The 12,695-nt window shown below is 40.7% G+C and overlaps 1 protein-coding gene across 10 annotated transcripts in view; it reads right to left on the bottom strand.

Annotated features, from left to right (window-relative positions):
- The window catches only part of CEP83 (centrosomal protein 83), a 164,573-nt gene extending 153,617 nt beyond the window's left edge, over nt 1-10,956 (bottom strand). For 7 of the 10 annotated variants that reach the window (XM_063694216.1, XM_055357415.1, XM_055357410.1 and 4 more), the window contains exons 1-2: nt 7,957-10,956; nt 3,464-3,550 (exon numbers count right to left, since the gene is read on the bottom strand). The gene's annotated coding sequence lies outside the window, so the exon portion shown is untranslated. The remainder of the gene's footprint in view (nt 1-3,463; nt 3,551-7,956) is intronic. The other 3 variants (XM_019039097.2, XM_019039093.2, XM_019039094.3) reach the window with 1 other exon arrangement.
- Nucleotides 10,957-12,695: the final 1,739 nt, after the last annotated feature.

Genomic DNA, 12,695 nt, shown 5'->3' on the forward strand with positions numbered 1-12,695 from the left:
TGGGCAGGGAAATGCAAATTAAAATTACAATGGGATACTACTAGATACTAACTAGAATGGCTATAATTAAAAAGACAATACCAACTGTTGGTGAGGATGTGGAGAAACTGGAATCATCAGACATTGCTGGTAGGATGTAATTGGTACAGCTACTTTGGAAAACATTTTGACAGTTTCTTCGAAAGTTAAAAATAAGCTTACCATATAATTCAACAATTCCACTCCTAGGAATTTACCCAAAACAAATGAATACATATGCTCACACAAGGAATTACAGACAAATCTTCATAGCAGCATTATTCATAATAGCCAAAAACTGGAAACCATCCAATGTCTATCACCTAGTGAATGGGAAATACTATTCACTGGTTACCAGTAAATGGGAAATACTATTCACCAATACTATTCAACTGGTGAATGGAAAATACACACGAATACTATGCAACAATTAAAAAGAACAAAACATTGATACACATACATTAAATAAACCTCAAAAGCATGAAGTTAAAGAAGCCAGATGCAAAAGACTACTGTATTGATTCCATTTATATGAAATATCTAGAAAAGACAAATTTATAGTGATAGAAAGTAGATCAGTGGTTCTCTGGGGCTGTGGGAAGGAGTTACCTTAAATGCAAATAAGCTTGAGAGAATCTAGGAGACTGATAAAATGTCAGAAATTGCCTTGTGATGACAGTCGCACAACTCTATAAAGTTGCTAAAAAACATTAAATTGTACACTTACAATGAGTGGTTTTTATGGTAGGTAAAATATACCTCAATAAAGCTGTTTAAAAAGGGCTAGGTAGAAGAAAGAAGTTATCTCTTCCAAACTTTGGAAAATTTGATGATAGTTGTAGTAATCAAGGCTGAGTTCAAAGGATGACCAAGCAAAAAGAATCCAGGTTCTTAAAGATTATCACTAAGCCACTTAATTGACAATCTTAGAACCACCTATCTCCAGACTTCTTACATGTGAGATAATACAATTTCCTTCTTAAGGCTTTAAAAAAAAAAAAAGAAAAAAGAATAATGTTGCTAATTCTAAGGGACACAGGACATGTTCATTCCATTACAGAAAATTTGTAATATCATCCATATAGGAAGATATCAAAGAAAAGGCAGGAATTTTGGTGGATCTTGAAGGATAAAAGAACATGACTGGGGATGGGGAAGGAAAAGAAGGGTATGCAGTTCAGAAGAGTCATTAACAATGGCAAGGATAAAAATCAACAATGCCCACTAAAAGTCAAGTTTACAGCTTACCTTATTTTAATCCATACATTAAGGACCAAAAAATTAAGTAACTGGTTCAAAAAGTTACGCAGCTAGTAATCTAACCTTCACTCTCAGGATCCAGGCTCCAAAGTACATACTCTTTCCTCTGTTACGCTGCTAAACAAGGACTTAAACTACCCCCATTTGCAAGTTCAGATCTTTGTAGAGGGCATCTTTATTTAGATAGGTTTACATTTATAGGACTACACACTCAATGTTTCTTGAGCAACAATTTCCATTTAATCAATAAACTAAATGTGATGTGCATTCTTTCTTTGGTTTCCAAAACGTTACCCTACTCTGGTTTTCCTACTTTCTTTCTCCCCCTTCCTATTACATGCTGGTGTTCACAAGCTCTCTTCTGATTCCACACAACTCTCACTAGGAACCTCATCTATACCTGGTATTTCAACTACCACTAACGTTGATGACTCTTCTCTCTCTCCAACTTCAAGAAATGTTTCCCTAGTTTTCTTTGACTAACTTCCTCCGGGCCAAGTTGAATACTGCTCTGTACACCCTACAACTACACTTACAAGATTCTAAAGAGACATTCCTCAATTTTCATGTATTCTTTCTAGTTCTAGGCCAGGTATTCTTCCTACATGCCCCAAAACACATTCTTATCTATCCTTATAGCATTTAACATGCTTTATTACAAATTACTAATTACTTTGTCCATTTCTCCCATCAGAGAATAAGGTGCTTGAGACTTAGCACTATGTCTTATTCACAATCTCCCCAGTGCCTAGCATAGCAATGAGACACATAATAGGCACTCAAATATTGATTAAACCCATATATAGGAGAAATAAAATTTGCTTTAAATTGGAAGCATACCATTTCTGAAGGAAACTTTCAGAGATTTATGTTTTCAAATGAGAAAACAGGCCATGAAAGGTGAAGTGACTCACCCAGTCAAGCCTTGGTCTCCTGAATCACAATTCTCTTCCCACAAAATTACAGTGCCTAGGCCGGGCGCAGTGGCTCACACCTGTAATCCCAGCACTTTGGGAGGCCAAGGCAGGTGGGTCATAAGGTCAGGAGATCAAGACCATCCTGGCTAACACAGTGAAATTCCGTCTCTCTTAAAAATCAAAAAATTAGCTGGGCATGGTTGCACGTGCCTGTAGTCCCAGCTACTTGGGAGGCTAAGGCAGGAGAATCGCTTGAACACAGGAGGCAGAGGTTGCAGTGAGCTGAGATCACACCACTGCACTCTAGCCTGCCGACAGAGTAAGACTACGTCTCAAAAAAAATTAGAGTACCTATTAAATTGTGCTTAGTGATCTCAGCTTTCTATGAAGCTCTAGAAGTAATACAAAAATGTTATAAAGAACCATTTCAACTTCATCCACTCCAGCTCTGGCTGGCTATATCAGTTGTAGAGAAGTCTGTTATTACATAATACTTTTTCTGCCCAGAATAATCTTTAATTGAACCAGTATTTTCACGTGTCCTTCACACAAAAAATAATTCAATACATACTTATTGAGACGTGAAGCCGGCTGGGATTCTGGGTCTGGTGGGGACTTGGAGAACTTTTCTGTCTAGCTAAAGGATTGTAAATGCACCAATCAGCGCTCTGTGTCTAACTAAAGGTTTGTAAACGCACCAGTCAGCACTCTGTAAAAACGGACCAATCAGCTCTCTGTAAAATGGACCAATTAGCAGGATGTGGGTGGGGCCAAATAAGGGAAGAAGAGCTAGGCACCTGAGCCAGCAGCAGTAACCCGCACAGGTCCCCTTCCATGCTGTGGAAGCTCTGTTCTTTCGCTCTTCGCAATAAATCTTGCTGCTGCTCACTCTTTGGGTCCACACTACCTTTATGAGCTGTAACACTCACCATGAAGGTCCGCAGCTTCACTCCTGAAGCCAGTGAGACCATGAACCCACCGGGAGGAATGAACAATGCCGGATGCGCCACCTTTAAGAGCTGTAACACTCACTGCGAAAGTCTGCAGCTTCACTCCTGAAGCCAGCAATACCACGAACCCACCGGGAGGAATGAACAACTCCGGACGCGCCACCTTTAAGAGCTGTAGCACTCACTGCAAAAGTCTGCAGCTTCACTCCTGAAGTCAGCAAGACCATGAACCCACCAGAAGGAAGAAACTCCGGACACATCTGAACACCTGAAGGAACAAACTCCGGACACACCATCTTTAAGAACAGCAACACTCACCACAAGGGTCCGCAGCTTCATTCTTGAAGTCAGCAAGACCAAGAACCCACCAGAATGAACCAATTCCGGACACATTATCATGCATCTCTATGGGGAAAACAATGTGAAAGAAGTTATAATTCATCAGTACTCTAAAAAATATCCTTAAGAGCATATATTGTATGCCCCTTAAGTTTAACAATATCTGAAATAGCTGCCGTAAAACAAAATGCAATCACACTTGAGAGAGGCTGAATATGAACATCAGAGATAGGCAATGCAACTTCATCAGGAAAATCCCTATAGTCCAATGCTACTGTTTTCAAGGGTTGCTATATTATACTGCAATTGTGTTACTGGGCAACAACTCAGAAGCTAGAATGGCAAATTCACTCAAGAAGTAACTGAATCAAACAAATATTTATGAAAGCATTCTGAGACTCAACTTCACTTTCTATATCTTCAACTGAAGTAACTCTTTGTTATAAGCATTAGATACAGGATTTTTGGTGAGACTGTAAAAACTACATGGACATTTTATAGACATATTTTGAGACAGAAGATAGGTGCTTTCCAAAAGGGAATGGCCAGGTTTAGGTTCCTACTAACTCTGAATTTTAATCCAAAAGCAATCTGAAGTCACAATATACAGAAGGCAAATAACTGGGCATTTCCTTAATTTCTTCCATCCTGGATTATAGCTCAGTTAAAAGAAATAGTAGGCCGGGCGCATTGGCTCACACCTACAATCCCAGCACTTTGGGAGGCCAAGGTGGGTGAATCACTTGAGGCCAGGAGTTCCGAGACCAGCCTGGCCAATGTGGTGAAACCCTGTCTCTACTCAAAACACAAAAAAAAAGCCAGGTGTGGTGGCATGCACCTGTAGCCCCAGCCACTTGGGAGGCTGAGGCAGGAGAATCACGTGAACCCACAAGTTCGAGGTTGCAGTGAACAAAGATTGCACCACTATGCTCCAGCCTGGGCGACAGAGCAAAACTCCATCTCAAAAAAAAAAAAAAAAGAAAAAATAAATAGTACTAGACTTGACAGTCAGTGATCTCTCCATGACCTAGAGAGGACAGTCCTGATGAAAAAAATATAATTAATAAACTGATATTCTACTAGGAACCAGGAAATTGACCAAACTCCCCAAGCCCACTGAAGAATAGTGCCAGCATTCCTGAGAGTCCTTACTGCTGGTATTGCCATGGGAAATTCTCAAATACTCACTTTCTAGGAACAGAATCTTTATTTCTGATTCCATGAATTCCCACTCTTCAATCTTTTTTATAGTTTACTGTTGCCATTTCCCCTTCAGTTACTCTCTTCTCTCAACAACCTTACTTTCATGATACTTACAAAAGTGGGGGAAAGTAGAAATGCCTATCTGTCATTTTATTAGTCCATTTTCATATTGCTATAAAGAACTGCCTGAGATTGGGTAATTTATAAAGGAAAGAGGTTTAATTGATTCACAGTTCCACATGGCTGGAGAGGCGTCAGAAAACTTACAATCATGGGTGAAGGGGAAGCAAGGCACCTTCTTCACAAGGTAGCAGGAAGGAGAATGAATGCAGGAGGAACTACCAAACACTTATAAAACCATCAGATCTCATGAGAACTCAATGTCATGAGAACAGTATAGGGGAAACCGCCGCCATGATCCAATTCCCTCCACCTGGTCTCTCCCCTGACACATGGGGATTATGGGTATTATAATTCAAGGTGAGATTTGGGTGGGGACACAAAGCCTAATCATATCAGTCATCTTTAAGAAACATTTATTCAGCAACTTGTATTTGGAAAAGACTAAGGATACAGCTCATCGAGATCTGAAGTCCTGCCCTTAATAAGCTTACAATCTAGTTAGGAAGTCAAGAAAGCTAAAATAATACAATAAAAAGTATAAGTATCAAATAAATATAACTCAAAAATACATACTATTCCTATGTATGTATGTATGAGGTCATGGTGGAGTTGAACCTTATAGAAAAGGTACAATTTAGATTTTAAGAAAGAAGGGAATAAGATCAGGTCACGGGGGATAGAAAGATATGCAGACTAATATGGAAAGGATAAAGTACAGAGCAGGTTTAGGGGATAGTGAAGAAACCAATCTGGGCAGAGACACCTTTTCCATAAAGAACATACACTTGAAAAGGCAAGGTGACAGGATTTCAAATAATTCACCTTAAGTCAAGAAACATGAACTTGGGTTAATAGGAAGTTTTTTACACAGATTTACATACATTCCCTAAAAGCACATAGGTTAAACAATGTGGGCAATTTACTTATGGAACCTAATATATTATGTATGACAAAATTAAAAGCAAGCTCATCTACTTTTAGGCAAAGAGACAGTACCTGGGGGTGGGGAAATTCTGACAATTCACTAAAATTCACTAATCTTTCTGTTAAGATTTCACTCTAAGCTTCTTGAATTAGAACATCCCATGACATAATGCTGATTTCTGATTACTAAGGATTATACGAGTCATTCTTGCTTTGTCTCCTCCGTCTTGCCCAACTTTTGAATATTTCATTACTTCAACATCAGCATATAGAAAAAAGGAGGAGAGAACTAAAATTAAGTCCATGGATTTTAGCAATACATAAGGGCATCTGACATAAAGAACATTAAACTTCAAGTTCCAATTCCCATTATTAATAGATTTCAAAGCAGTCATTTAGTCTCATCATGTCTCAAATTTTCTCACATACTTGCTTACTTGAAAGGTTATTGATTCAAAAGATCATTCAAAAAGTGCTCTAAAAACTAACAACTTGCCATAAAAATTTTATCATTAAGGGTTCAATAAGAGGAGACAGTGAGGTGACTGGTAAACCAAGGATTAAAAACTACCTGTGAATAGGCCAGGCACGCTGGCTCACACCTGTAATCCCAGCACTTTGGGAGGTCAAGGCGGGCAGATCGCCTGAAGTCAGGAGTTCGTGACCAGCCTGGGCAATATGGTGAAACCCCATCTCTACTAAAAATACAAAAATTAGCAGGGCATGGTGGCATGCACCTGTAACCCCAGCTACTCGGGAGGCTGAGAGGAGAGAATCGCTTGAAACTGGGAGGCGGAAGTTGCAGTGAGCTGAGATCCCACCACTGCACTCCAGCCTGAGTGACAAGAATGAAACTCTGTCTCAAAAAAAGAAAAAAAAAAAAACTACCTGTGAATAATCAGTGTTTCATTCTCTCAGTGCTGCACGGAATTCTAAATTGTATTTCACTATTATTTGAGAATGTTCTAAATACAGTCTGCACACTTCATCTGATCTGGAAAGAAAACACTCAAAGTAAGGGGAATACCCAGCATACTCTGTCCTAAATAACCAAAGGACAACTCAAAACCATTTGCAACTCTCAGGAGAGTCCTGTGTGACGCTTGTAATTTAAAGCATTCTGGCCTGGTGCGGTGGCTCACACCTGTAATCCCAGCACTTTGGGAGGCCAAGGTGGGCGGATCACCTGAGGTCGGGAGTTTGAGACCAGCCTGGTCAACATGGTGAAACCCCATCTCTACTAAAATACAAAAATTAGCCGGGCATGGTGGCACGCACCTGTAATCCCAGCTACTCGGGAGGCTGAGGCAGGAGAATCGCTTGAACCCAGGAGGCGGAGGTTGCAGTGAGCCGAGATCGCGCTACTGCACTCCAGCCTGGGCGACAGAGTGAGACTCAGTCATAAATAAATAAATAAAGCATTCTAACAATTCTGAACAAACTGAGTTTGAAATCAAACCTCAATACAAAAGGTGAGTATTAATTCTAACCACTTACAGGCTAAATTCATAAATATGGAGAATTCTGAATCCAGGTAACTGTAGGATAGATACCTTTAATTGTGTTTTAGTTAAATGTCAGACTTGTTTACAGACATGTTGCTTGGTAACAGAAGCACTGCTTTAACAACCTACTCTGTTTTAGAGCTGCTTAAAGTCTGAACAGATGATGAAGTATATATCATATACACGAAATTCAGACAAGTCTTTCCTTATCCTAGACATCTGTAAGATTTGAAAGAGCTTCCTCATTTCAACTAACTAAAGGCTTTACAAATACTTAGCAGTGGATATTCTTAAGAGCAAAATGCCCATTGATTATGGTCAAAAGTTGGACACTGAGGATTAACCAAAGTATTTAAACCCAGCATATGCTAACATATTTTAGGTGTTTATCTCAGTAATGACAGTCGACATCACTGTTCATTCAAATTGTCTTCAAAGCCAAGGAAAATGGTAGCATAGCTTTTTCATCGTAAATTAAGCTGGAGGTACTTAAACGTTTGGCCAATTACCAAACTGGCTACACAACCACCAAGCCAGAGTGCATCCAAAAGCTCCATGAAGAGTTTCACGTGCGTCTCTCTGCCTACTTTTCTAGCACGAGCTTCCACTACTTTACCAGGAAAATAAAAAAAGGATTCAAGGGCAGTTTGTGGAAGGACAAAATGAGTATTCCAAAATACAAACAAGACACCGTCCCCAGAAAGAGAGGTTACATACCAGACGCACGCACGCTCCTTGCAACCCGCACACGGAAAACTTAAGCGACCGCAGTTCTGGCCGCGCTCGCCACCGGGGACACCTCCACAGCTCCAACCACCGGCACCCACTCAACTCCGCTTACGGAGGCATTGGGACTAAGGGTTACGGTCCTACAGCGGGGTGTCGGCCCAGCGAGAGGAAGAGGGCCGAACGGACCCCTCGGGCTCGCGTCCCTAGGGAAATGTGAAGTATCCCGGGAGAGGTCCGAGGGCGGCGGCGGCGGCGGTGAAAAGCCCCACTCCTCCGCGTGGACCGGGATCCTCAGGGGTGCGGCGCCACCCCACGTGCTGACGTATGGCCCAGAAGCCGCCTCATCGCACCGCCCCTCCAGCCTGGAGGAGCGGACTCTGTCCCTTGGCCCAGCGGCGCGCGAAGCAGGAAGTCCCACCCCCCACGCCGACGTCACCCACGCCACCGACGCCGGTTGCTGCCGGAGCCGTTAGAGGGAGGAGACAAACGAACCGAGGCGGGAGCGGCAACGGGTGACAGCGGCAGCGGCGGGGCCGGGCTGCGCTGCCGAAGGCGTTCCTGGAGGGCCTTGGGATGGACTCAGAGATCCCCAGAGCCCCAGGGGACGGAAAATCTAGCCCCAGGCACTTGCCTTGGAGTCTGAGTGATGCGCGTCGTTGGAGCGCGAAGCCGGTCTCCCTAGCCTCCGCCCGACACAGCGTCTCCAGGGGTTTTCCTCCTTTTCGCGCCTCTCCTTCCCTCTTCCCCACACCATTTGAGAGCCTCAAATGGTAGTCCTGCCGCCACCTGTCTCCCTTCGCCAGCCTGCCATCGTCCCCATGGGTGCAGATATGCGCTCCCGAAGCCGCCTGCCTGCCGCGTCTGCCTTGGGCATCAGCCCACGAGTGGGGAGTCGGCTCAGCTTGCCACGAGGGAACCTCGGGTTAGGACCAATCGCCCGGGAGAGAGCCCTCCTCGCCCCCGCACCTCCTGCTCCAAGTCTCCTGTCCTGGTTATCCCAAGTTCAGGGCCCACCTGGGGTCACATGGGGAACTACTTGTTTTAAGGCTGTAAACAATAGTTGGAAGAGGAGTTGCTAGCTTTTGAGAACTTCCATGATCATCCAAAGGCTGAAACAAAGTAGGCGGTCAGCCTTTCAAAATACGTGTTGGAAGAAACAGACACCTTCCCATCCCCAGCGTTTGTTCAGTGCCTTGGTTGGGCTTTGATTCTCACTGCTTTGTGAAGTACAGCTTATTTTTACCCCCAAGATTATGATTTTCAGGCTGTAGTTATTATTAGGCAACTGAGAGGTGATTTTGTTGTTGTTGAAATGAGGGAAAACGGGCCATTAGAAAGGACCGTGTCTCTTAAGAGGAGGGAAAAAAGGACAGCGAGTTGGTAATGGAATGTTGCTGGATGGATTACATAGATGAGACATGGGAGATAGAATAGAGAATACAGAAATTCTCGTGTATGTATGAGTGTTTAGTATAATAACAGTAGCTCACATTTGCTGAGCATTTGTGTGGCAAGTACTGGAGTACTTTTTCAGGTTATCTTATTTAACTCTAACATTTCTGTAAGGTAGGTGCAATTGTTACCTCCATTTTACAGAGTTGCCCAAAACCATTACTTTTAAACGCTGGAGCCAGACAACTCCAGAAATCTCTGTGGTAGCCAGTAAACTATACATGACAAATTATTGGTCAGTAGGAAGAAGATCATTCGGGAAATGGCGGTGGCTCACGCCTGTAATCCCAGCACGCTGGGAGGCCAAGGCAGGTGGATCACCTGAGGTCAGGAGTTTGAGACGACCCTGGCCAACATGGTGAAATCCCATCTATTAAAAATACAAAAAGCCAAGAAAAACAAATATTCTATTAACAAACGGAAAGTTGTCCCACTTCCAAACAGTTGTTTTTTGTCTATCATTGTTGATAGGGGCGTGGGATACAATTACTGTCAGGCATTTTTGGTGTGAAGGTGAAATTGGTACAACCCTATTTACCAAAATTTAACATATGCATTAGCCTTTGCCCCACAGCTGTCTCATTTCCGAGGCATATACCCTAAGGAAAATAAGGGATTCATAAGGATACTATTTGCCACCTTTTTTAAAAATAATGCTTCTAGAAACAAGTGTCCATCACTAGGACACTAGTTAAGAAAATTATGATTGGTACATGCAATGGAATACTCTTGACCCATTAAAAACTGATGTAAAGTTCTTTATTTGCATTAAAATATGTCCAAAAAATATAGTTTCCCCTCAGGAAAAAAAAAAAGCAGAATGTAGTTTAGCAAGTACAGTGCTGTCCTAATGTGAATATATGTGTGTACATATGTTAATATAAGTGTACAAAAATATCTGGAAGAAGGTCAGTCAAAATACAAGTGGTTTACATTTTGTCTTTTGGACTTTTTATCTTGTTGGTGTTTTTTGTAATTTATTATTTTACAAAAACAAAGTTGTGTTTTATGTTTTAATTAAAGCTGTGCCAGTGAAAAGGGAGCCAGTTGACTCTTGACCTTCACAAGTAGGTAACCATGATGAAGTAACTATGTCTGGGGATCTGAGTCTCAGCTTTTTTGTGTCTATAAATTTGATTATATTCATTACCTATAGTTGGACAAGCTAACCTACCACCTGGACATCATAGTTTTGACTCCCCAAATTGGACTGGGTATCCATTCTATGTGTTCTCTGTGTGCCTGTCATGGTATTTGTCACACTGTACTGTAATTCCGTCTGTGCCAGTAGATTGTTTGCTCCTGCCATACATATACACATGCACATACATACTTTTTCTGCTATATGTTACACATTTCTTTTGATTTATTATTTGTCATCTACATTTGTATACAGAAGTTTTAATTTTCATTAGCCAAAATGCTAATGAAATCACATAGATATTAAAGGGATACTTGGAACAACTTTATGCCAATAAATTCAGTAACTTAAGCAAAATGGACAAATTCCTAAAAAATAAATAAATTACCAAAAGTGACACAAAAGAAGGAAAAGAAAATCTAAATGTTTCAATGTCTATTAAAAAAATTGAATTTATAAGCAAAACACTTTCCACAAAGAAAACTCCAGGCAGATGACTGCACCAGTGAATTTTATCAGACATTTAAGGGGGACAAAGTACCAATCCTACACTATTTCAGGAAACAGAGCAGGGAGAAATACTTCTATACTCATTTTATGAGGCAAGCATAATCATGCCAAATTTTTTTTCCTGATACCAAAATTTGACATTTTGCAAGAAAATTATAGACTGATAGTCCTCATGAATATATATATATATATAAATTCTTAAGTATTAGCAGATTGAAACTTGCAATATAGAGGATTACATACCATGACCAAGGAGAGTGAACTTAACATTGAAAAATCAGTGTAATTCATCACATTAACAGAACAAAAGAGAAAAAAATTGTTTCAATAAATGCAGAAAAAGGATTTGACAAAATTCAAAGCCCATTAATGTTTGAGAAAAAAAAAAAAAAACCAACTCTAAGCAGCCTAGGAATAGAAGGGAATTTCCTCAATGATTTGAAAAACTTAATGGTGAAATATTAAATCCTTTTCTCCTAAGATCAGGAATAACAAATGTAAGACAAGAATTTTCTGCTCTCACTGCTTATATTTAGGAAATTGGAGGCCCTAATCAATGCAAAAAAGCAATAAGAAAAAGCGTAAAGACTGGGAAGACTCAGATATCCTGATTTCAGAACTTGCAATGAAGCTACAGTAATCAAGATAGTACTATACTCTTATAAAGATAGGAGTACAGATCAATGGAATATAATTGAGTCCAGAAATAAAGCCTTATATTTATGGTCAGATGACTTTCAGCAAAACACCAATACAACTCAATTGGAGAAAGTGTAGTCTTTTCAACAAATGGAACTGGTAAAACTGGATAGCCACATGAGGAAAAAAATTAAATTGGAACTCTACCTCACACCATTTATGACTATTAAGATGAACCAAAGATCCGAACACAAGAGCTAAAATTATAAAACTCTTAGAAAAAAATATAACTAAATCCTTATCACCTTGAATTAGGCAGTGGCTTCTTTGATGTGACAAAAAGCACAACCAAGTGAAAAATGAATGCATTAAAATTAAAACATCAAAATCAAAACCTTTATGCTTCAGGCTGGGCGCCATGGCTCATGCCTGTAATCCCAGCACTTTGGGAGGTCAAGGCAGGTGGATCACTTGAAGTCAGGAGTTCAAGACCAGCCTGGTCAACATAGCAAAACCCCGTTTCTACTAAAAATACAAAAATTACCCAGGTATAATGACGTGCACCTGTGATCCCAGCTACTCGGGAGGCTGAGGCAGGAAAATTGCTTGAACCCAGGAGGCAGAAGTTGCAGTGAGCCAAGATTGCGCCACTGTCCTCCAGCCTGGGTGACAGAGCAAGACTCCATCTCAAAAAAAAAAAAAAAAAAAAAACGCTTCAAAGAACAATATCAAGAAAGTGAACAGACAACCCACAGAATGGGAGCAAATATTCTGAAAATCATATATCTGGTAAGGGTGCACTGTTCAGAATATAAAGAACTCATAATTCAACAATAAAAAGAATCCAATTTAAAAATGGACAAAGGATTTCAATAAACATCAAAGAAGATATACAAATGGCCATAAGCACATGAAAAGATGCTCAATGTAATTAGTCATTAGGGAAATACACATCAAAACCAGGTGATACCACTTCACTAGGATG

The sequence above is a fragment of the Gorilla gorilla genome, chromosome 10 (assembly GCF_029281585.2).
Source record: "Gorilla gorilla gorilla isolate KB3781 chromosome 10, NHGRI_mGorGor1-v2.1_pri, whole genome shotgun sequence".
NCBI classification, from domain to species: domain Eukaryota; kingdom Metazoa; phylum Chordata; class Mammalia; order Primates; family Hominidae; genus Gorilla; species Gorilla gorilla.